At 45.7% G+C, this 24,731-nt stretch overlaps 1 protein-coding gene and 1 long non-coding RNA gene across 2 annotated transcripts in view; both read left to right on the forward strand.

Moving 5' to 3' along the window:
• Nucleotides 1–24,731, forward strand: part of LOC146035406 (3-hydroxyacyl-CoA dehydrogenase type-2-like) — a 232,060-nt gene that overhangs the window by 98,794 nt on the left and 108,535 nt on the right. The gene's annotated exons all lie outside the window — the stretch shown is intronic.
• LOC146036562 (uncharacterized) lies at nucleotides 4–2,798 on the forward strand. The gene is made up of 3 exons (XR_014460853.1): nucleotides 4–174; nucleotides 2,205–2,369; nucleotides 2,715–2,798. It is a non-coding gene; the product is annotated as an uncharacterized LOC146036562 (long non-coding RNA).

The following is a 24,731-nucleotide window of genomic DNA, read 5'->3' on the forward strand; positions in this document are numbered from 1 at the left end:
CCCGGAACGACTGTGTAATCCTTGCTTGCATACAGTACTCTGAGCTCCGCTCCCGGTCATCTCCCTGCTTCTGTGGAAGTAGGGTCAGAGTGTCTGCTCCTGCCGCTGCTGCAGTGATGTGGGTCCCAGTACCTTGGATGAAAGAGGCTTCCAGAATATCAGGCTCATGGGGAGGTAAGCAGAGGGGAGGACATTTAACTCCTAGCAGGTTACTATGCGGAAGGGGGGTGGGGGTCTTTTGTGTACACAATCATGCTACAAATAAGATGTAATAACAGGTCTGGGGGGTTTGGTTACTGAAGTACTGCTGTTCTTCTGGAGGGGGGGGGGGGCGTTGGACTGGAAGTGCTGCTTTTCTACTTGGGGAGGATTTACTGGAAGTGCTGCTGTTCTATTGGGGGGGGTGGGTGTACTGGAAGTGCTGCTGTTCTGCTGGAGGGGGGTACTGGAGGTGCTGCTGTTCTACGGGGGGGGGTGCTGGAAGTACTACTGTTCTACTGGGGGGTGGGATACTGGAAGTGCAGCTCTTCTACTGGAGGGGGGTCTGGATGTGCTACTGTTCTACTGGAGGGGGGGACTGGAAGTGCTGCTGTTCTACTGGAGGGGAGTACTGGAAGTGCTGCTGTTCTACTGGGGTGGGTGTATGGAAAGTGCTGCTGTTCTACTGGGGGGGTTACTGGAAGTGCTTCTGTTCTACTGGGGTGGGTGTATGGGAAGAAGTGCTGCTGTTTTGCTCGAGGGGGGGGGGTGTATTGGTAGTGATGCTGTTATAGTGGGGGGAGGGGCCACTGGAAGTGCTGCTGTTGTGCTGGGGGGGTACTGGAAGTGCAGTTCTACTAGGGGAGGACACTGGGAGTGCTGTTCTTCTATGGTTGCGGGGGGGGGGTGATATTTAAGCTGCTGTTGAGTGATCGTGGGGGGGTGGTAAATTACCTGTGCTGCTGAAGCCTCTCACATCCTGCTCTGTCCCACACTTATAAAATCTTTCACACCTGACCACGCACTCCATCTGTAGCCTTTGCTGCCGTGCCTGCCTCTACCTCCATTGCCATGGCCCTGGCTCGGTCTGGGAGGCGAGGCTCCGGACTGCATGAAGGAATTCCTATTTCCAAACTTATGTAAAGTGCAACGGAATATGCTGCGCTATATAAGAAACTGTAAATAAATAAATAAATAATATGTGTTTCAGCACTGTATATGTATTCTCTATGTGTGTGTGTTGGCAGTGTGTGTATATATGCTATATATCGCGTGAACATCCCATTTTTTTGGGACGTTCCGGGGCCGGCAGTGGCAGGGGGGTGAAGTTGGTAGTCCCCCGTATTACCCGACGCTGGGCGCATCTATTCCTGCAGGCAGAGGGACTGACTGGCCAGCAGCTCACAGCGCATAATATGATGTAACAATGGGCCTTATTTTGGTTTATTCTTTCTGACAAAATCCTCTGGGCTATGGTGACTCGGCTTCCTCAGGAGAAAGTCCCAATTAAACACTACAGGAGCCTGTCTGATTTTTATTTTTCAGCCCAAATAATCCCGCTTACCTCTCCTTAGTGGAAAATCACTTTTTTCTTTCTGCAAGATGCTGATACAGGGTCAGGTTGAGAAAGGGCAGAGCAGCCCAGACCATCCAGTTCTGCACATTTACAGGGCTACAGTGGCCGATGACCATTCAGACAGTTTGACAGGTCCCCAACTTGTCTCTCTACACTCCTGTCTGTCACATCCAATCAGCAGCCGTTCCCATTTTAACGGGCCACTGGTTGCCTAAGACGGCCATTGTCTCACATAGCAGACATTGACTGGATCAGTCAGAAGACAACTTTATAGACCCAAACTCTGAGATCTGACTCCACTAAGATGATGTTTTGTTTCATTCCCAATTCCGAGTCTGGAAGGACAACGTGCCGGCACTCGGATCTGCTCCGGAAGTCCTGAGTTCGGGTGGGTTTGGTTTCCAGAAAACCAAACCTGCTCATCTGTAATATAGATATGTCTATGGTGTACTTGTGAAGCTGGTGGCCATATTAAATCTTTTAAAGGACCATGTTTGACTTCAACAAAAAAAAAAAAGTTTGCCTGCTTCCACTTTTAAATAAAAACATGCAACCTCTTTTTATACATAAATGTTTTTAATATTTTTTATTTTTTTGCGTCAATATTAATCTGTTGTGTGATTTGCTTTCTGCCGGTAATTGAATGTAGGTGACCTCAGAGTCCGATGTGACAAATGCGTTGGAGGTGGCCCGTTCCAAGTTTGGAGGAGTGAATATTGTGGTGAACTGCGCTGGGATTGCCGTAGCTATAAAAACCTACAACAAAAGCAAACAGAGGCCGCACAGCTTGGAAGATTTCCAGAGGGTCATAAATGTAGGTTTAAACGATATTAGAACTTGATTTTCTATTTTCTCTGTTTGTATAAGCTATTGTATTAAAACCTGTATTTTGGAAGAATTTCTACAGTTTTCAATCATTTGAGTGTGAACAAATAATGGGCCTGATTCAGACCCGATCGCAGGGCGGCCGATTATCGGACCACTGCACATGGTATGCAGTTAACATGCACAAGGTCCCCCTGGGAATGAATACAGTCTGCATCAAGGCCAATATACGCTGCAGCATATGGCATTGCGGCGGTCGGGATTCCGACCGCCGGCATATCATACCGGATCCGATAAAAGTTGTTGAGTTATATTTTATTTGCTATTCTCTTAGGTGAACATTGCCGGAACTTTTAATGTTATTCGTCTAGCGACAGCAGAGATGGTGAAGAATGAGCCAGATGTTGATGGACAGAAAAGAGTCATCATTAATACAGCCAGCATCGCTGCCTTTGATGGACAGGTCAGGCGCTTCTTTTTATGTAATGACCTAAAATTTTGGAGTATGAGAAAGATGTGTTGTCATCTGTACGTATTTCTGTGTTGGATACATTCCTCCTACAGTAAATGGAGGGTTGACCTAGAGCGGTGGCAATTCCAGCTAGAAGAAATCCATGCGACTATCCCCCTGCATTCAGCGACCATGACATCTCTGCAGCCTTCAGCTTGGGACAGCGGCATCATTACATTCCTTTGCATCTGCCCCAACCCATTCCTTCATGCGGGAGATCCTCCTGAAACCTCTAAACAGGCTGCAGCTTTGTATACATGGTCACGGGGGATGCAGTTAAAATCCCGGCGGTCGGGATCCCGGCGTTCAGAATCCCGACCACCGAAATCCCGACACATTCTCCCTCCGTGGGTGTCCACGACACCCCTGGAGGGAGAATAAATTAGTGTGCCGAGCGTAGCGAGCCCGCAAGGGGGGGCGATCCACGTCCCCCCCCCCCCCCTTGTCGGGATTTTGGCTGTCGGGATTCCGGCGTCGGGATTCTGAACGCCGGGATCCAGTACTGAATCCGGTCACGGGACACTTATACGGGATGCGGTCAATTTGCCGGCGGTCGGGATCCCGGCGTTCAGAATCCCGGCGTTCAGAATCCCGACACTGGAATCCCGACCGCCGAAATCCCAAAACTTTCTCCCTCCGTGGGTGTCCCCGACACCCATAGAGGGAGAATAAAATAGCGTGCCGAGCGTAGCGAGGCACCGGGCCCGCTGCGTGGCGAGCGCAGCGAGCCCGCAAGGAGGGGCGATCCACGTGTCCCCCCCCATGTCGGGATTTCGGCGGTCGGGATTCCAGTGTCGGGATTCCGTCCGCCGGGATCCCAAACGCGGGGATTACGTATCGGATACACTTATACTATGTGTAGACACCTCACTACCAACCATTCATCCTTAAATCAGGAGAGATACCGATGCTTCTGATTCCAGTTGCTTGTAATCTCTTTCGGTTGTGTACATAGGGGTAAGGTCGACACATGAAATAGGTAGACCTGGGTCGGAAAGTCAATACAATTTATACATTTGGTCGACAGTCAAAAGGTCGACATGAGTTTTTCACGGGTTTTTGTTTTGTTCCGCAATTCGGCGTAAGTCTACATGAACCCCATATCAGTGTACCGCGTCCCTTCACATGGCTCGCTGCACTTGCCGTGCTTCGGATCCTATTATATTCCCCTTCCACGCCCTAGTGGATGGTCGGGTATGAAATACCTCCTGTCGGCACAAGTCGGCTAAAAAAAAAAGTTGAAAAACTCATGTAGACTCTCCCATTGTCGACCTAATGCTTGTGTAGCCCTAAGCCCTGTGAACCGTTAGTGGTCGACCTAATGTATGTTGACCTTTATAGTGTCAACCTAGCGGCTGTATCCCGTACACAGATGCGGACTCTTTAACCTTTACATCTGCAAACTATTCCTTGTGCAGATTGTGATAGTGATTTGTGTGCACATGCGTACACAGCTGCAAATGTATTTATTTTTTGAGGACTTTGGACTTGCTAATCATGTCAAGTGAAGTGAGGCAAACGCTCACATCACATCCACCAGCGCCATGGCAACTGCATACATATACTCAGCTTTGGTGCAAAAACATAGGGCCTAATTCAGACCTGGTCGCTCATCTGCAAAGTTGCAGATGACTGCAACTAGATAGCCGCCGCCGAGACAGACCGAAAACCTGCGCAAATCTGTGAGTTCCAGTCTGTGTACATGTGAGTAAGTCTGACCTTTCTACAGTTCTGCGACAGGCAGACCGAAGCACGCACTGGCGTCACACATCCTCCCTTAAAATGCCTGGGCAGGCCTGCAAGTTTGGTTACCACCCTCCAAACGCCAGCTTCCTGTCAATCCAGTTTGCTATTTGGGCTCGCGCATGCGCACTACGATTTGTGCACATGAATATCATTCCATGATCAAACGGATTGCAAATTCGCACAACAGCGATCAACTTTGAATCAGGCCCATAGACTTCCGAAATGAGTGTCTGATCATGAAGAGTGGACGCGCCAATAGCGACACTGGAGGCGTGTTTCTCTATGTACATGATCTCATCTGATTATGGAAACTGGATTGACCCGTCTTTCTGCTTGCCGACATTCCCTGTTTCCTACCTTAAACAATACCTTCCTGTCAATAACTGCGCTGAAATTCTCAGCGAGAGCGGCATCGCAACTCTACCGCGGTGCATGTACAGTCTACCATTAATTGCTCAGTCTTGTGGACATTGACCATGTATTCAAGCTGGAATTGGGCCCTGTGTGTATTGTGTTTTCTCCTTTGGACTCTTTAGCAAACAAAGCACTTTTTTTTCTCAAATGGACAAAACCATGCTGCACTGTAGGTGGGGCAGATGTAACGTGGGAACCAACCCCCAGTGCTGTGAGGCAGTAATACTAACCATTACATCGTCCATGCTGCTGTTTTTGTTCCTACACAATTGTTAAGTTCTGGGTAGCACAGTAATCTGTCCCTCTCCCTCTCTAATTCTTGTGTTCAGCTAAGGACATGTAAGATAAATGTGTAACTGGTGATTGCACAAGGAAGCAGGTGGAGATCCTGAGGTCCAACGGCAGCGTGCTCCTCTCTGGTGTAGTGTGATTTCCCAGCATGGTTTATTTTATATGTATATGAAATTGCCTACTTCTGGTTATTTGTAATGTGTCACATGAGCTTTGCTGTATTGGTCACATTGTGTACTGTTGCAGGTTGGACAGGCGGCCTACTCTGCCTCCAAAGGCGGAATTGTAGGAATGACGCTCCCTATCGCTCGAGATCTGGCTCCACTTGGCATCAGAGTCGTGACCATCGCTCCTGGTACTTTCCTTTTTATATCTGTTTTACTTGCATAAATGTGACCTGCTAGGGCAGGGAAGGGGAACCTTTGGCCTTCAACTGTTGTTGAACTACGCATACAAGCATGCCGTGCAACTATTGAGCATTGTCAAAAAGCAAAACTGTAGCAGAGCATGCTGGGATGTTTACTTCAGCAACAACTGGGAGCCAAAGGTTCCCCATCCTTGCACTAGGGAACCATTTGTTTATACGGGATGCAGTTACAATCCCGGCGGTCGGGATCCCGGCGTTCAGAATCCCGACCGCCGAAATGCTGACACTTTCTCCCTCCTGGGGTGTCCACGACACCCCTGGAGGGAGAATAAATTAGTGTGCCGAGCGTAGCGAGGCACCGGGCCCGCTGCGTGGCGAGCGTAGCGAGCCCGCAAGGGGGGGCGATCCACGTCCCCCCCTTGTCGGCATTTCGGCTGTCGGGATTCCGAACGCCGGGATCCCGACCGCCGGGATTCAATACTGAATCCGTTTATACTACCTGATGCCTACACATAGTGAAGGCAGCCATCTTGGGAATGATGACTAGTCATACATCTATGACCAGCTCTACATGGATAGTAGTTGGGGGATTATTCAGTGAGGTCATTGATTGCTGGCAAATTGATAAGCGGTGATTAGAGGGCGGGTCCACAAATGTCTGCTGTGAGTTTGTGCATTTTAATAAAGTTACGTTTGCCAGGCATCCTTGTGATCCATTATCTGGGATCCCCCCCCCCCCCCCCCCCCCGCCTCAACTTATTAATATGGGACACCTGTAGTAAAGAAAGAGGGTCCCACTTATACAGATATAGTAATATAAGTAGTTTACATAAAGTGTCAGCAGCCATTTTATTTCTTAAGCAACTCTTTATGCAATTGCAGCCAGGAAATTCACTACAAACTATAAAATCTGATTAAAGTTTTTGTGAAAGAATGCATTACCACACAAAATGGCTGCCTATGTTGTGTCTGTGACTGGAGAAGCGGTCATTTGGTCGACAGTCATTAGGTCGACATGGGTCTAGGTCGACAAGGGTCTAGGTGGAAAGGTCATTAATTCAACAGGTAATTAGTTCGACAATGTCTAGGTCAACATGGGGTTTTTCACTGTTTTTTGAGCCGACAGGCGGTATTTCATGCCCTACCATCCACTAGGGCGTGGTGGGAGAATAAAATAGTGTGCCGAGCGTAGCGAGGCACCTTGCCTGACGCATAGCGAGCGGATGCAGTGCATGTCGACTATGTTGACATTCAGGTAAAAAAAACTGTGAAAAACCCCATGTGGACCTTTTGACTGTCGACATAGACATTGTCGAACTAATGACCTTTCGACCTTTTCCCATGTCGACCATCATGCTGAAGACCAAATGATCCCAACCCCTGTGACTGATGCTCTCTGTGAGACTGTTACAGCTGAGGAAGCCTGATTCAGATGCGTTTGCAGTACTAACAAAGCAGCAGCAAACTGTGAGGCAGCCGCTCACGTCCACCAAAGCCATCACAACATGCTCGGCAACTGAGTGCGAGTGGTCCCATTGTGCCTTCATGGCTGTTCAAGAATACACATGGGAGTTGTGATGGCGCCATTTTTTGTATGCATATAAGATCGCCTTGTTTTTGCAGACACTCCCCGCTATCTCTGTGACTGAGTTTTCACTGCGAGCAGCATCGCAAGGTTACCTTGGTGCCGTGTGCTGTCTCCTGGTTGTACACTTCCTCCTTAGTCAATACTAGATATGAGTGACTTTTTTCGTTGTGCTATTCTTACTCTAGGAAAGGATTAAATGATTAATAATGACCCTTTTGTCTTGTAGTGTTCCCAGTGAGGCGTTATGGAGTCTGGTCCCCCCGCTAAAGCCCCATACACACTGGGTGATTTTGAGCTGAAAGCAGCTCAGTTTGTTGTACCAGCTGCTTTCCGCTCCAAAGCGGCCTAGTGTGTACGGGAGAGTGGTGATGCGCGCTCTGGCATAATCGCCAGCTGCCGCCACTCATCTGCTGGTATTACCAGCAGATGAGACAGGGTGGACAGCTTTCCATAGCTTCCTACTATGGAAAGCTGTCCACGCCCTGGAAAAATCACTGGGCAGGGGGAAATCGCTCGGTGTGTATGCACTTTTCTTGAACACCGTTGGCTTATTTAGTACCTTAAAAAAATTTTTTTTTTAAAATCTGTTCTCAAGTATGAATATTGCAAAACCCTAGACCGCTAGTGAGCCTTGGGGACCAACATTGGAGAACACTTTTTTTTTTTTCTTGTGTAAGATTTTTTTCTGTGCTCCGGAACACTGTAAAATGTCACCGAATATTCTGTCTTTCCAGGCTTGTTCGCAACCCCTCTCCTCCTTGGGCTCCCTGAGAAGGCAAGAGAATTCCTGGCCAAGCAAGTACCTTTCCCCAGCCGACTGGGCCACCCTGAAGAGTATGCCCACCTGGTACAAACCATTGTAGAAAACCCCATGTTGAATGCAGAAGTCATTCGTCTGGACGGTGCCCTTCGTATGCAGCCTTAAAGGGGTTTATTCTAGTTCATTCTTTCTGACAAAATCCTTCTTAGATGGACAAAACCATGTGCACTGCAGGGGGGCAGATGTAACATGTGCAGATAGAATTAGATTTGGGTGAGTTATTTTGTTTCTGTGCAGGGAAAATACTGACTGCTTTATTTTACACTGCAATATAGATCTCACTTTGAAGTAAAACCCCACCCAAATCTAATTCTCTCTGCACAAGTTACATCTGCTCCACCCGCAGTGCACATGGTTTTGTCCATCTAAGAAGGATTTTGTCAGAAAGAATGAACTAGAATAACCCCCAAAGTTAGAATCTTACAGGGAACCACCAAACCTTCCGTCCACGTCTTAAAGCATCGCTCCCGGGTTACACAAGGAGTTGTAAGGCTATGGTGGCATTGATGCCAGGAATGTACCCAGAAATCTATCACTAGATTATTCTAGAAGACGTGGAAGGCCAGCCAGATTTACTGGAACTGTGATTTTGACCTAATTCTGTTTATGCGGTTTGTAGGTTAAAATTTGTTTTCTGACTATTGGATGCTTCTGCTCTTTGATTCATTTTGTTCTTCTCATTGAACATAACAAGTGTTCATTTGGTGTGGGTGGAAACGCATAAGGAACATCATGTGATACAGAACACCAATGGAAACAAATAAACTATGGAAATACATCAAATAACAAATGTGCATTTTTCTTTTTAACAATTTTATTTACAGTTTCTTATATAGTGCGCACATATTCTGCAGCGCTTTTACAGAGAATATTTGAACAATCACAACAGTCCCTGCCCCAGTGGAGCTTACAATCTATATTCCCTACCACATGTACACACACACATACAGACATTCTAGGGTTAAGGGATTGTGGTAGGAAACCGGAGAAATGTTCTAATACCCAGGATACCAATGATTCCCTCAAATTTACTGTTTCATTTTAAACAAGTCCAGTTCCCGATAAGTTTGCTTTGCCATGACCATGAATAAAGAACAAGATCAAACACCTAATGTAGCTGGAGTTAATCTAAGTGGGGAATGTTCTTCCCAGGACAACTTCTTGTGGCCCTTTCGTGTATTACATAAAAAAAAAAATCTTTTTGTATTCCTGTCCAAAGGAAAAATGACAAATGTGGTCGATAAAGAAATATATTATAAGTCACTCATTTATTTTTATTTTTTATGTAAAAACATCACTGTTACTAGAAAAAATGTACCTGTACAAAGCAGAAGGGCGGCTCACTAGTAAGGAATAAGAACAAGGCTTTCCCTTTAGTGTACAAACAAGTCTGCAAGTGACCACTAGGTGCCGCTAATGCCTAGCAATGCTTTGTAATCAAAATTGGGCCAAATTCACTAAGGTAGCATTAGAACAAGAAAATATAAACTAATATACAGTAATTCAAGAATATACTGTTTTTATTATAGGCTGTATAGTTTATAAAGTAGAAACCATTTTTAAGAAAGCTTTTTTTTTTTGTTATATGATAAATTTCTAGTGAAAGCATACCTCCCAACATTTTGATTTTAGAAGTCTGGATGCTCGCATGGCTGAAATAGGGGTGTGCCCTATGTCACAGGGGGCATGGCCTTACAAGGATACCATCACTACAGGAGCATGGCCAGCCCTGTGTAAGCTGCTGGCCCCCAACCCCTCTGCCTCATGCAGTGCGATCCTTTTGCATGACATTTATCGCATGCGATCCCAGCAAAGTCTGCCCGGCTTAGAAGCAATCCCACAGATTGCTTTGTGCAGCTGGGACGACTGCTGCCAATCACATTCAATTTGGATGCTTTTCATGCAATTGATCGCTGCAATCGCATGCAAAGAGCCCAAATTGCATGTCAATAATCCTATAGTATGGGGACCTGACCCCTCCCTTCTATAAAGGCCCCATATACTTGTGTAACATATCTAAGGCTCAAGTCGCATGTGATTTCCCTTGAACTCCCCCTGCAGCTTCTTGGAAGTTCTTCAATGCAATTTTGTAGTTGATGTGCTATTGTCACATGCAATTTATCGCAATGCATTCACATTGCCATACATCTGATGCGCTGGACTACAGGGTGCTAGCTGGTTGACAAATCATAGCTGTAAGTGCCCAAACACACACCGTCCTCCTGGCTGCACACTAAACTGCCCACATACTTTCAGAATGTGGGCAGACGGGATTGAAATGCCGGCATCCTAATTGATGTTGGAATTCTGGCATCGGTCTTCTGACTGTTGGCATCCCATTGAAAGATGAGAGCCTGATGGTCTGATCTGCAACAGACCTCAGATGGGACACCAGCTCAGTACACAAATAGCGTACTGGACCAATGGCGTGCATGCGCTTAAAGGCTGAATGTATTATACTTTTATGGTAGTGACCACCATACTTTTTGAGGCTTCATCTGTCATGGTTCCATGATTGTATTCCCCCCCCCCCCACCGCCCATTACGCCAACCATTACTCTCCCCCCCCCCCCCCCCTGATTATTACAAGGCAATATTTTAATCTCCAAAAAATCACTTTAAAAACAAAAACTTAATGGGCTAATATTTTTCCAAATATGCTGATATTTGTTTAATTAAACCAAGCATACCTCCAAACATCTTCAATGTAGAAATCACACGGCTCAGGAAAATGGGTGTGGGTCTATGCCATAGGGGGATCCACATTTTACATCACTACGGGTGCATGGCCAGCACTGTCGTTCTGGTCATGCCCCCAGCCCCTCTGCCTCTCTAAATAGATGCTGGACGGTCCTGCGATAAGCGAGACAGTTGGGGGGGAATGAATTATATTAAAGCTATTTAATCTTTATTTAGTATAATTTTATGTACATTTTTCATATTTGTCAATAAAATTAATACGGTTAAATATCTATAATGTACATAATTTGGTCATTAAAAATATATCTACAAATGTGCCCTAGACATTAGATAAGAGGTGGGCAGAGCCTGGCAGCTGCTGGAAGGTTAGTTTCCAACAGGTAATGGCAGGCCCTCAGGGGCTACTGTACTGCCAGAACTTCCAGACCAGCAGCCACAATGGCCGCTCTTGAATGGCTATTGGTCTGCGACCTCCTCTTGGCTCACGACTGGTTCCATATGTAAAATGCCACCAATGTTGTCTCTGCCTGGCTGACATTTGTTGCTCCAACTGCAATAAGATGGTGGCGGGGACCCTGCCTAAATTGTCTATCCCAGGTTCCCCAATTTCTGGTGGCAGGCTCCTCTGAAGCGGTCACAGCCGATGCCCTGCTGCATGGCATTTATGTGTTTTCTCCACAATTGTACAAGATCGCAGGCTACAACCCTTCCCTCATTCAGTCCAGAGGAAGAGTACCGATACTTGGTAATGTGACTGGATAGAGCTACACCTCCAGTCCCCCACAAGACAATAGGCCCATCATGATGGTATGATGATGACACACATCCAGCTGGTCACATGGTTGTTAATAAGTCAAAAGTGTACAAAATTGTATTTCTACTTTCTTTACAACATTTTTCTATTATTATTCAAGGAGACATTGTGGCATATAGTAATCACTACAGGCCCATGTAGCCTTATATCCAGCACAGCATGCAGGGGAGTGGCAAGGGGCGATACTGGTGGAGCATGAGCTCCAGTTGCCAAAAACTTCAGAGGCTGCGCTGCAGGCTGCTGCCAGGACCATTACCCACAGTGCAGCTACCTTGGCCTAGCCAGTGCTGGGCTCTTCCCTGATACAGCCCTGGTTGAGCACACACCAACGATCATGTCACCACACATAGGGGGTATTCTGGTTGATTCCATCAGATGCAAATTCGCACCCTTGATAGTCAACTAAACCCTGCCTTGAGAATGGTGGTATGCTGGCCCACCATTTGCAAGGCACATTAGTTCGCACTGGCTTTGAATGGATGTTTTACATAAACATCCATTTGCAGCCTGTGAGGTAATACCCAAATCATCCGATGGTCAGTGACCATCGAATGAGGTGGAACATGCACGCATATCTAAGGTTGCTCTGAACAACCTTACATATGCGTGCATGTTCAGAAGGCAGTGGGCGGGCTGCTGACATCTGGTGATATTAGCTGCCCGCCCCCACGTGATCGGCCCATTAGCATGAGAATGCCCATGAAACGCTGGACGCTCCCATATGCTAATGAGATGCACCACGGTACTGGCTCATTTGCTGGTATAAACAATACAGGCCTGATTCAGGACCTTGGAGAGTGCCCCGCATTTGTTCCTGAGCCCTCAATAACAAGGACTACAGCATCTAGACCACTAGGGACACAGCCGATATAGGGGCAGATGTATCGGGTGCTGGACGGGGTCCCGACAGGCATTTACCCGACGTCGGGATCCCAACTGTCAAAACACCGACAGCCGGGTTCCCGACGGCCGTCGGCAATTTTCCCTCATGGGGGTCCACGCGAGCCACCGTGCCCGCAGCGAGCCTGCAAGGGGCTTTGTTGCGCTTGCCATGCTGTCTGGGTACGGCCAGTCGGGATCCCGACATTGGGCTAATGACTGTCGGGATCCCTGTACCACACCCGATGTATTAAGTCTGGAGAAGAGATAAACTGGAGATAGAGTGAAAGGAGATAAAGCACCAGCCAATTAACTGTGTTTGAAAATGACAGTTGGGAGATGATTGGCCGTTGCATTATCTCTAGTTTATCTCCAGTATATCTGTTCTCCGGGCTTAATACATCTGCCCCATAGTTAACTAGTTACCGATATCATTTCGTGACATCACACGCGGACGTTGAACATGCAGGTTGTTAGCTTCATGGCCAAAATTTACCTGCACGTTCTGACGACGAGCTGGGTGATTAACGTTAACGATGCGTGGGAAGTGCGCATGGTTAATGATACTGAGTGTACACACTAGATATTTTATTCTTCTGAGTAATATCTTTTAAAAGGTTGTTTAGTGTATATGGGGTTTAAGGGGCCCATGTACCCATGTACTGTGATAATATCGGCCGAATTTGCAATATGATTATTGATCGCATGGATGTAAACAATAAACCAAAGCGAACATCGCTTCAGGTCCACTGACAAATATAAAATATAACCATGCAGCTAGGTAAAACAGAAAACTATTTCATAAGTATTCATAAAATTACATTCATCTCGTATTTGAAAAACCATACAGAAATTCACATAGGTTCATCTTAAATGGTTCTCAACTCCTTTGGTATTCAAACAAAGGGGGTTATTTTGGTTCACTCTTTCTGACAAAATTCCTTCTTAGATGGACAAAACCATGTGCACTGCAGGGGGGGCAGATGTAACGTGCAGAGAGAATTAGATTGGGGGTAGTTATTTTGTTTCTGTGCAGGGAAAATACTGACTGCTTTATTTTTACACCAATATAGATCTCACTTTGAAGTAAAACCCCACCCAAATCTAATTCTCTCTGCACAAGTTACATCTGCCCCACCTGCAGTGCACATGGTTTTGTCCATCTAAGAAGGAATTTGTCAGAAAGAGTGAACCAAAATAACCCCCAAAGGGACATCAATAACACAGATGTGATTGTATAGCAGCGCTGCTCAAACACCAAGCAACTTTCCATCGCTAGGGGATCAACCACAAACAGTGCTTTGGTGTGGAAGAAAGTGCATCTGTGCTATCACAAATAATTTCTGGTAAAATCCCCAGCAGGAGGACAACGTTACCCAATCAGTGTATATAGGGGGTGATTCTTTTTTTAATTGTTTCTTTATTTGATTTTAAAATCACAAATTGACAAAATGCTTATCAATACTTTTTTCCACAGACAAGAAAATAACATAAGTACAAAACCATAACTTACCTGATGCTGCTTTCCCACTGCCTACACGGGTAAAGACCCGTTTTTTTTAAACGGGTCTTTAAACGGGTAAGAGCCATAAAGACTCTTTCCCACTGCAGCTTTTAAACGGTAAATTACCGTTTAAAAGCTGTTTTTGTCACATTCACACTTACCCGTTTAAAAACCCGTTTAAGCAGTGTAAAGATAGGGGGGGGGGGGGGGGAGAATTTAAAAAAAAAAAAACGGCGTGGGGTCCCCCCCACTGCCGTAACCAGCACCAGGCTGAAAGAGCCGGGGCTGGTAATAAAAAATCAGGAAACCCGACAAATAGGGGTTCCCTGATTTTTTACAACCAGCCCCAGGCTCCAGGTCCGGGGCTGGTTCCCAAAATACGGGGGACAAAATGACTAGGGGTCCCCCGTATTTTAAGAACCAGCCCCAGGCACAACCAGCCAGCAGGGTAATGCCACAGCCGGGGGACACTTATGATATAAGTTCCCGCGGCCAAAGCATTAACCCTACCGACCAGTCAGCCTGGCCAGGGGCCCTGGGGGAGTGGGGACCCCCCCAATAAAGGGGTCCCCCCCCTCCAGGACTTACCTGACCAGGCTGAAGCCTGGTGCTGTCCTCGATGCCCCTGGGCGGTGGGCATCGAGCTGATGGTATTGTGTAAAAAATTGAATAAAAACCATTGTCTTTTACTGGTGAACTATGAGTCCCAGCAAGCCTCCCCCGCAAGCTGGGACTTGGAGAACCACAAGTCCCAGCCTGCGGGGCATTAAAGGGCCCGCTGGGTCTTGTAGTTCCACAGTAAAAGAAGGAGTTAAATAAACACACTGACACACGTGAAAAATAAAAGTTTAATACATACATAACACATACATACTGATACTTACCTATCTTGAGCCCGTAGGTAGCCCTGGTCCTGATGTCCTGGTCCGTGTCGGCGTCTGTATCCAGTCGGCATCCCTGTCGGCGACGGCGTCGGCGGTCCGTAGTCCGAAGAAATCCATTTGGGAAGCTGTGGAAGGAAACCATACTCACCTGTCCCAGCGCGACGTAGTCCAGGTAAGGTCTTTGCAAAAAAAACAAACCGACACCCGAACCAAGCGAACAGGCAGAGAGCCGCACGGTGTGTTTACATCGTGCGGCTCCGCCCCCGAATGCCGCTATTGGCCGCCTTGCGGCCTAGCGGCCAATCAGGAGCCGCTAGGCCGCAAGGCGGCCAATAGCGGCATTCGGGAGGCGGAGCCGCACGATGTAAACAAACACACGTGCGTCTCCGTCAGTCCGGTCTGGTTCGGGTGTCGGTTTGTTTTTTTTGCAAAGACCTTACCTGGACTACGTCGCGCTGGGACAGGTGAGTATGGTTTCCTTCCACAGCTTCCCAAATGGATTTCTTCGGACTCCGGACCGCCGACGCCGTCGCCGACAGGGATGCCGACTGGATACAGACGCCGACACGGACCAGGACATCAGGACCAGGGCTACCTACGGGCTCAAGATAGGTAAGTATCAGTATGTATGTGTTATGTATGTATTAAACTTTTATTTTTCACGTGTGTCAGTGTGTTTATTTAACTCTTTCTTTTACTGTGGAACTACAAGACCCAGCGGGCCCTTTAATGCCCCGCAGGCTGGGACTTGTGGTTCTCCAAGTCCCAGCTTGCGGGGGAGGCTTGCTGGGACTCATAGTTCACCAGTAAAAGACAATGGTTTTTATTCTATTTTTTACACAATACCATCAGCTCGATGCCCACCGCCCAGGGGCATCGAGGACAGCACCAGGCTTCAGCCTGATCAGGTAAGTCCTGGAGGGGGGGGACCCCTTTATTGGGGGGGTCCCCACTCCCCCAGGGCCCCTGGCCAGGCTGACTGGTCGGTAGGGTTAATGCTTTGGCCGCGGGAACTTATATTTATTATTTTATTTATTAACAGTTTCTTATATAGCGCAGCATATTCCGTTGCGCTTTACAATAGCAGACAGTGAAACAACAAAACAGGGTATTTACAGACAGTCAAAATGTAGGAGGATGTATACTTATGTATATCATAAGTGTCCCCCGGCTGTGGCATTACCCTGCTGGCTGGTTGTGCCTGGGGCTGGTTCTTAAAATACGAGGGACCCCTAGTCATTTTGTCCCCCGTATTTTGGGAACCAGCCCCGGACCTGGAGCCTGGGGCTGGTTGTAAAAAATCAGGGAACCCCTATTTGTCGGGTTTCCTGATTTTTTATTACCAGCCCCGGCTCCTTCAGCCTGGTGCTGGTTTCGGCAGTGGGGGGGGACCCCATGCCGGTTTTTTTTTTAACGGGTAAAGGGCTACCCCTTTCCCACTGCCGAAAAAACGGCTATTACACGTTAAAAACACTGCTTTTTACACGGGTAACAAAAACCGGTATTTGTTACCCGTGTAAAGCAACCTGGAGCTTTCCCACTGCAGCTCTAGCCGTTTAAAAAGGCTAAAAAAACGGCATTTACACGTGTAAAGCCTGCAGTGGGAAAGGGGTATAACATACATACAACATTTGGTGAATTGCTGCCCTTCCCTACCGGGACCATCTACATCCCTAACCATGGGACCATCAAACCTCCTACCCTTTGAGTCGCTCTTTTACAACTTCTATTTGAATCCCTCCAATCCTCTCCTACCCTGTATCTCCTACCCGGATCCCGCGTTTTAATTTCCCTTCTCTGACTAGTATCTAAACCGCTGAGTCACACTGGTTATCTTCTTCCATACTCTATCCTTTAATATTGGATTTACATTTAATTTTTCTTGTGTTACATAAAACTCTACCAACTAGTGTTGTTCTACATCTTATATCTTTTAAACTAAGTCAATTATATATTATTATTCTCTTTTTTTTTTTTATTAACCCTTGTGTAAACAATTATGAGCTTAGGAGCATTCGTGAGAATAATCTATGTTTAGAGTTGTATTGAAAATATGTGTTTTTTTTTTTTTTTTTTTTTTTAAACAAAATACAAAAATCCAAGTGAGAATATCTTCACTTAATCTATTCATCTGTGTCCACACCTCTTTTAGAGTATGGGGAAAAATACCATTTATCCCATATTACGTGAAATCTGCCAATATTGTTTCTGGATAGATACGCCGCTCTCTCATGCTCAAACGTATGGTTAACCAAACTAACCCAGTCATTAATATCCGGTGCTTTTTCTGCCATCCAACGTCTGGCAATACATGTCTTAGCAATCGCCCCGAGATTAATGCCCAGCTGCCTTAAGTCAGAAGCCACCCCGGACCTAGACCATACCCCCAATAGTAGCGCCTTGGGACATATTTCCCCGCTGGGGATGCCTACATTTATCAATACTTCCGCAACTTCCTTCCAAAATTTTTGTAGAGTTGTACACTGCCATAATAAATGCCAGTAGTCACAACCCGCAACCCCACATTTAGGGCAGGAGTCACTTTTATCCCTTACAAACTTTTTAATTTTACTCGGAGTTATGTAGGTACGATGCAGGATATTAAATTGGATCTGCTGAGTCCTAAGGGACGTAGTAGCTAGCTTGGGTATGGCGAGTGCCCGATCCCAATCGTCCAAAGTGAGCTCAGGGATTTCCCCGGACCACTTTGTCATAAGATCGTGCAGGCCGGAGGGCGGCAATATAGATGAAATGTACTTATAACATTTAGATACGCCTTTAGAAGGTCCCAAGTTCCGTAGTAATATTTTGACTGGGTGGTCTTTTATAGTACTAGAGGATGTGTGTAGGTGTTCTTCCATTGCACTTCTAAGTTGTAAGAAACGAAAAAAACATATTATTTGGGATCTGAAAATCAACTTGGAGTTGGGCAAAAGTTTTGACCCCACTTGGCGTGGTCACATGGCCTACATTTCTTATACCAAACTGTGACCAAGCCGCCATTCCCTGATGCCTTCTGATATTCCCAAAAGACTCCAGGGAAGAGAGACTTGTTTCAGGATCAATATCCTTATAGCCTATTGTCCTAGAGATCCAAATCCAAATTTTTATTGCTTGGGTAAGGATCTGAGGGTATTTCTTGCAGCATTTATTCGTCAGCAACGCTTGTAGTGGGGAGTGGCCCGGAATGGTCTTATTTATTAAATTTGATAATTCAACAGTTTTACAGGGATCTACAACCCAATCTCGGAGGTGAACCAATTGCGTTGAAAGATAGTACAGTTTAAAGTTGGGGAGGGAAAGCCCACCAAGATCACGTGGTCTCATGAGTGTAGAAAATTTAACTCTCGGTCTTTTATTTCTCCATATAAATGAAGTTATTATCCCGTTTATTTTCTTAAATATTGCTTCGGGGATATATACAGGGGAGTGTTGCATTAAGTAGAGAAGTTTTGGTAGGATCATCATTTTGATAAGATTTACCCTACCAATCACTGTCAAAGGTAATTTGAGCCAGTTCTTACATTTAGATCTAATTGAGATGATTACTGGTTCTATATTATATTTGACGTAGTCACTTATATCCTTGGAAATTACTACTCCGAGATAGTCGAATCTTTCTACCCTTGGCATGTTGATTACTGTGTCTGGATCTACCCGTGTATCATTATGTATATTATCCACTAATAAGTGGGATTTACTACTATTTATAGTTAGTCCTGAATATAGACCAAATTCGTGAAGGACTTGCATCACCAAAGGAAAATCCTGTTTGTAACTTGCCATCCCCACAAGCAAATCATCCGCATAGAGCGAGACAAGGCTGTCCGCCCCCCCATCCGAGTCCCCCCCTCCTAATATTTTTCTCAGCTTGCATGCAACTGGCTCTATGGCCAGCGAGAACAAAGAGGGGGAAAGCGGACAACCCTGCCTCGTCCCACGGTATATAGAGAATGGGTCTGATACAAATCCATTAATGGTGATTCGTGCACAGGGATTATGATAGATCATTAGAATCCTTTTGATAAAACATGACCCGAAGCCAAACACCTCAAGAGTGGACCTTAGGTATGGCCACTCTAGGGAATCGAAGGCCTTGTTTGTATCAAAAGAGGCCAGAGCAGTCTCTGAACCCGTCATTTTTCTAGCCTGTAGGTAGGAGAAAACTCGTCTAACATTTATGGATGTTGATTTCCCTTTTCTAAATCCCGTTTGATCAACGTGAACTAACTTATCCAACACCTCTCCTATTCTGTTGGCCAATATAGTAGCATATACCTTAGCATCAACTGTGAGGAGCGATATAGGTCTATATGAGTCTGGCCTTAGGGGGTCCTTGCCTTTCTTAAGAATCACTGTAATGACTGCCTCGGTCATTGATCGTGATAGTTGGCCTTCTATTTCCATTTCTTGGAAGAAATATAGCAGCCTACCGGACAAAGTGTCACAGAAAAGCCTATAAATTTCTACCGGTAAGCCGTCAATACCCGGGGCCTTACCAGACGCCATATTTCTTATTGCCCCTTCCACCTCACCCAAAGTGAACGGTGCTTCCAGAGACTCCCTATCTTGGTCCGAAAGGGTAGGCAAATCAATGGCCTTCAGATAATCCAGGCTATTATTATAGTTGGAAGTTAACTTATTAATTGACTTAATAATTGACAAACACCTCCGTAATTTTAGAGGTTTCATTGAGCGTTTCTCCTACAGGAGAACAGATTTTCGAAATTATCCTGGAGGGATCATCAGTTTTTGCCATATAGGCCATCAATTTGCCAGCCCTGTCCGTCATTAAATACCTTTTATGTGAGTCCTTTAATAGCCGAAACTTGGCCAATTCCTGTAAATGTGTGACCCAGGCCCGTTGTGCCAATAACCATTCAGTTTTAACAGAATCTAATTGATTTAAGGTATAAGTTTGTTCTAGAGCTGACATTGTTCTCTGTAAAGTTGTAGCTTTAATCTGAAGCTGTTTTCTAGCATATGCTATTTTTTTAATCAGATTGCCACGTAAGTACGCTTTAGATGAATCCCATACATTACCCGCCTTAGCCGAGTCTATATTAACTCCGAAAAAACCCTCTAGGTCGGATTTTAGATCATTGATGTTTTCCAATTGGGTCAACCATATTGGTTGAAGCTTCCAGAAACTAAAGCCCCGATTTTTATCTGTATCAAGGACCATGACCAGCGGGGAGTGGTCCGAAATGCCCCTTGAGTTGTATTCGATATACCGTATTTTATTAGCTAAGTCCCTTGATGTATAAATCATATCAATTCGAGAAAAATTATTATAGGAAGGGGAGTAACAAGAGTATTGTCGCTGGTTAGGAAACCTCTCTCGCCAAACCTCACACCACCCCAACTCAACCGTGAATCTGGCGAGAGAACTTTCACCAGACGGGGTACCCCTTCTGGGACACCACACGTCAAGACCATAATTCATTACCATGTTAAAATCCCCCGCACATATGAAGGGATTCTCAGCTCTTGCCGCTATAAACTCTAGTGCAGTTCTAAGAATATCAAAGGCAAACGGAGGAGGGATATAAATTGATAATAACGATAGTCTAACGGTGTCAAAAATACCATCAATGAAAACATAACGACCCCTTGGGTCAATCTGAGCAAAAATATGTTCATATACTACAGACCTCTTTATCAAGATTGATACTCCTCGGGAGGCTGATGTGAATGGTGCGTGGAACATATGAGCTATCCAAGGACGCTTCAGGGAACCACACTTGTCCCTAGATAAATGCGTCTCCTGTAGACAAATCACATCAGCCTCCAGAGTTTTACAATACTTGAGAACCAGAGCCCTCTTTACCTTATCATTAAGGCCGCGGACATTCCATGTCACAATTTTAACCATATGTTTCAATTAACAACTGGAAGGACAGAATGCTTTGGAGTACCATAGAGGGGAAGCAAAACTCGTAACAGAAAAAAAACAACAATTCCACCAATACATAAAAAGAAAAACCACACAACATATAACACATATCCCCCCCACCCAACCTCCCCCCACCCTGTATAACCTATCCCATAAGGCATACCTATACCCAAACCTTCCCCACCAAACACCCCTGAGGAGCCTTTACCTAATGACCACACATAGTACGGGAGGCCCGGCTCCTTAAATTCAGGCTGTAGACATAAATATATATAACTCTCCACTTTTAGCAAAAACACATCAAACCCCCACCCTTTACCCCCGGACATATACATTCAATAATCCAGATATTTTCTGTCTCTATTAAACTCCCCCCTCATCCAGAGGCCCTTTTGCCGTAGATAAAAACACCACAGCATTTATTGTTAAGTGTCCAGTGCCAGTTGTCTTGGGCCCGGATAGAATTTGTCCAGCCACTGCGCGGCCTCCGAAGGGAATGAGAAGAATTTAACTTCTCCATCTGCTAGTACTCGAAGTTTAGAAGGGTACAACATGGAGTATTTTAATTCCAAGTCTCTCATCCTAGATTTCACATTCCGGAATTTGGCCCGGTCCTTTTGGACCTCCTGGGGGAGATCGGGAAAAATGGATACCCTGGTTCCATTATAGGTAAAGTCTGGTTTAGCACGGGTCAACCTTAGAATTTGGTCCCGATCCCTGTAATGCAGGATTTTCGCTATAAAGGTGCGAGGTGGTCCCCCTGGGACAGGGGGTCGGGCAGGAATACGATGAGCCCTTTCTACAGTGAATTGAGCAGTAAAATTCTCCTGACCAAACTCTTTCTTGAGCCAGCCCTCTAGAAATTTTTCAGGCTCTCGGCCCTCTACTCGTTCCTCCAACCCCACAATGCGAATGTTATTACGACGTGAACGGCCCTCCAGGTCTGTGACTTTAGCACGTAAGTCCGCCATTTGGCCCATCATAGCCTTAACCTGAATCTGTAGAGGGGCCACAGTGTCGTCTGAATCTGAGACTCGCTTTTCCAGTTCCGTCACCCTGTCCCTGGTTTTCTGCGCATCATCTCTAATCAACATAATATCTGCCTGGACTTTATTAATCTGCTCTGAGAGCCGAACTTCACAGGTATTAACTATTGGCAGAGTGTCTATAAGTACGTGCAGTGTGGTTGTCAGACCTCACACTTAGAAGATATAACCAAATGAAGGCTTTATTCAAGTGGCAGGCTTGTAGGTTACAACAGTACTTTAGTAGTTAACTTCAAGCGGTAATACAAACTGGTACATTGGGAACGACAGTCTCTGGTTGTTACTTAGCTGTAGCGTTTTGGCGCGTGCAGGGTCAATGACAGTTTGCTGGTTTACGCTGCGGTATCTCTCCCAGTCTTGCTGCTGCCAATGATGACTGATCTCCCTGTGCAAAAAGGTCACGCTGGTAACGGGATTACAGCGGGGACTTGCTCCTATGCGCTCCGGTGCACGTGGAGCTACAAACAGCATGGACGGAGTCACATACGCTCTGAGGCACACACTACGCGGGGACTTCCTCACAGGAAAAGGAACGCTGCCAGCAGGGTCAGGGGTCTCTGCCCTGCTATTCGCTTAAGCGAGCTGTCACTCAGGGTGACGCCTAGCTGCGTTAGCTGCAAGGGGACAAGGCAGACTGTGAGCCTTACACTAGACAGTGTATGGAGACAGGCGCTGAGCGCTATAATCTAACACTCCCCCTCGCTCAAGGCTGTCTTCGGCTACATAAAAGAACTTAACACAATGCTTTGTCCTTTTGTGATACCTGTAACCGAAAATATGGTTAGAGAGAAGAGACATTTAGAACATCAAAACTTCAAATCAACATTTTGAACTTAGACAAGTCCACAGTCCTTCACGAACTTAATAAGCAAGTTTGTCGACAGTCCTTTTGTAAGCATGTCAGCGACATTCTGTTCACTTGCAATGTATTCAACATCGATGGACTTGTTCTCCACTAGTTCTCTGATGAAGTGGTGTCTTATCGCGATGTGCTTCGACCTTCCATGGTGCTTGGTAGTACAGGAAAGATCTATTGCTCCCCTGTTGTCACATGCGATACTGATAGTCTCTTCTTCATAAAGTAGACCTAACTCACACAAAGTCTCTTTGATCCAGAGTGCTTCTTTTGATGTCTCTGTAAGAGCCATGTATTCGGCCTCAGTTGTTGAGAGAGCAACTGTTGGTTGTTTTCTACTCGCCCAACTAACTGCTGCTCCGGCCAGTGTGAACAGGTAACGACGATCATCTTCATCTGCTCCCCAGTCGGCATCGCAGAAGACTTTCAAATTTGAATTGCTTGTCTTGGCGAATTTTAATTTCAAGGAACTTGTACCTTTTAGGTATCTCAGAATCCTCTTCACTGCGATCCAGTGTTGTCTTCCAGGATTTATTGCAAATTGGCTCACCCGACTGACTGCATGAGTGATGTCTGGACGGGTTCCAATACTTGCATACATAAGACTTCCAACCACGTTCTTGTAAGGAACATCTTGCATTTCCTCTGCTTCTTCTTGTGTGGTTGGTGACATACCTTTTGTAATCTTGATGCTTTTGTCAATTGGTGTATTTACTGACTTGGAGTCTGCCATCCCATACTTCAAGATTGTTGCCTCGATGTACATTTGTTGGTCGACTGTAACTGTTCCTTCTTTCAGGTTTTGAACAATTCTCATGCCCAACAGATGATTGGCTGGACCTAAGTCTTTCAACTTGAATCTCTGTTTCAGTTGATCTCTCACACTTGTAATGTGATCTTCGTGACCTGCTATAAGTATATCATCCACATAGACTGCTATGATGAACAACTTTTCTCCTAGAGTTTTGTGATAAAGGCAGTGGTCAGTCTCTGATCTAATAAAATTCATTTCAAGTAGTACTGTGTCCAATTTTATGTACCAGCAACGACCACTCTGCTTTAGGCCATATATGGATTTCTTCAGAAGACACACTTTCTCTGTCTGAAGTTCATTCTCATCATAATGATCTGGTGATTCCATATAGATTTCTTCAAGTAGTTCTCCATTTAGGAATGCTGAGTCGAAGTCTAGTTGGTATAGCAGTAAGTCTTGTAAGGTGGCGACTGCAATTACTAACCTGAGAGTGTTATACCTCGCAACAGGTGAGTATATCTCCCCATAGTCAATTCCGGATCTCTGTGTGTATCCCTTAGCAACAAGACGGGCTTTGTAACGGGCAACTTCTCCGTCTGAATTTAACTTCTTGCAGAAGACCCACTTGTTCTTGACTGTCTTGCGGTTGCTTGGCCTATCTACTATGGTCCAAGTATCGTTCTCTCTCAGTGCTGATAGCTCTGTGTCTATTGCAGATTTCCATTTCGTCCAATCACTGCACGCTTTCGCTTCTTGAATACTCTGAGGTTCACTGAAAGCTATATTCGCATATTCTTCCTCATATCTCCTGGCTGGTATGCCCTTGTTTCTTCTTACAGAAGCTCTATTAGTTGGTTCGCTTCCTTCTTCAGTATTTTCTGTTGCAGGTATGCTCTCTATTTCACATACCTCTACTAGTGCTTGCTTTTCTTGCTCTTTTGCTTTTGTGGGTGATGCTGTCTCTTGAAATATCACATCTCTTGATTTTAGAAGACGTCTGTTCTCTGCATCCCAGAGCCTGTACCCTTTGCTCTCCTCACAATAGCCTAGCAATATGCACTGTCTTGATTTTGGGTCAAGTTTCTTCCTTTTCTCCTTTGGTATATGCGCATAAGCTCTGCTCCCAAAGACACGGAGGTGACTGATGTCTGGCTTCTTCCCAGACCAGGCCTCTAAGGGGGTTTTTCCCTTCACGGCCACTGTAGGTATTCTGTTTTTCAGGTATACTGCAGTAGATACAGCTTCTGCCCAAAAACTCTTCTCCAGGCCAGCATCGTTCAC

This window comes from Crinia signifera, chromosome 9 (genome assembly GCF_055691185.1).
Source record: "Crinia signifera chromosome 9, ASM5569118v1, whole genome shotgun sequence".
Taxonomy (NCBI): domain Eukaryota; kingdom Metazoa; phylum Chordata; class Amphibia; order Anura; family Myobatrachidae; genus Crinia; species Crinia signifera.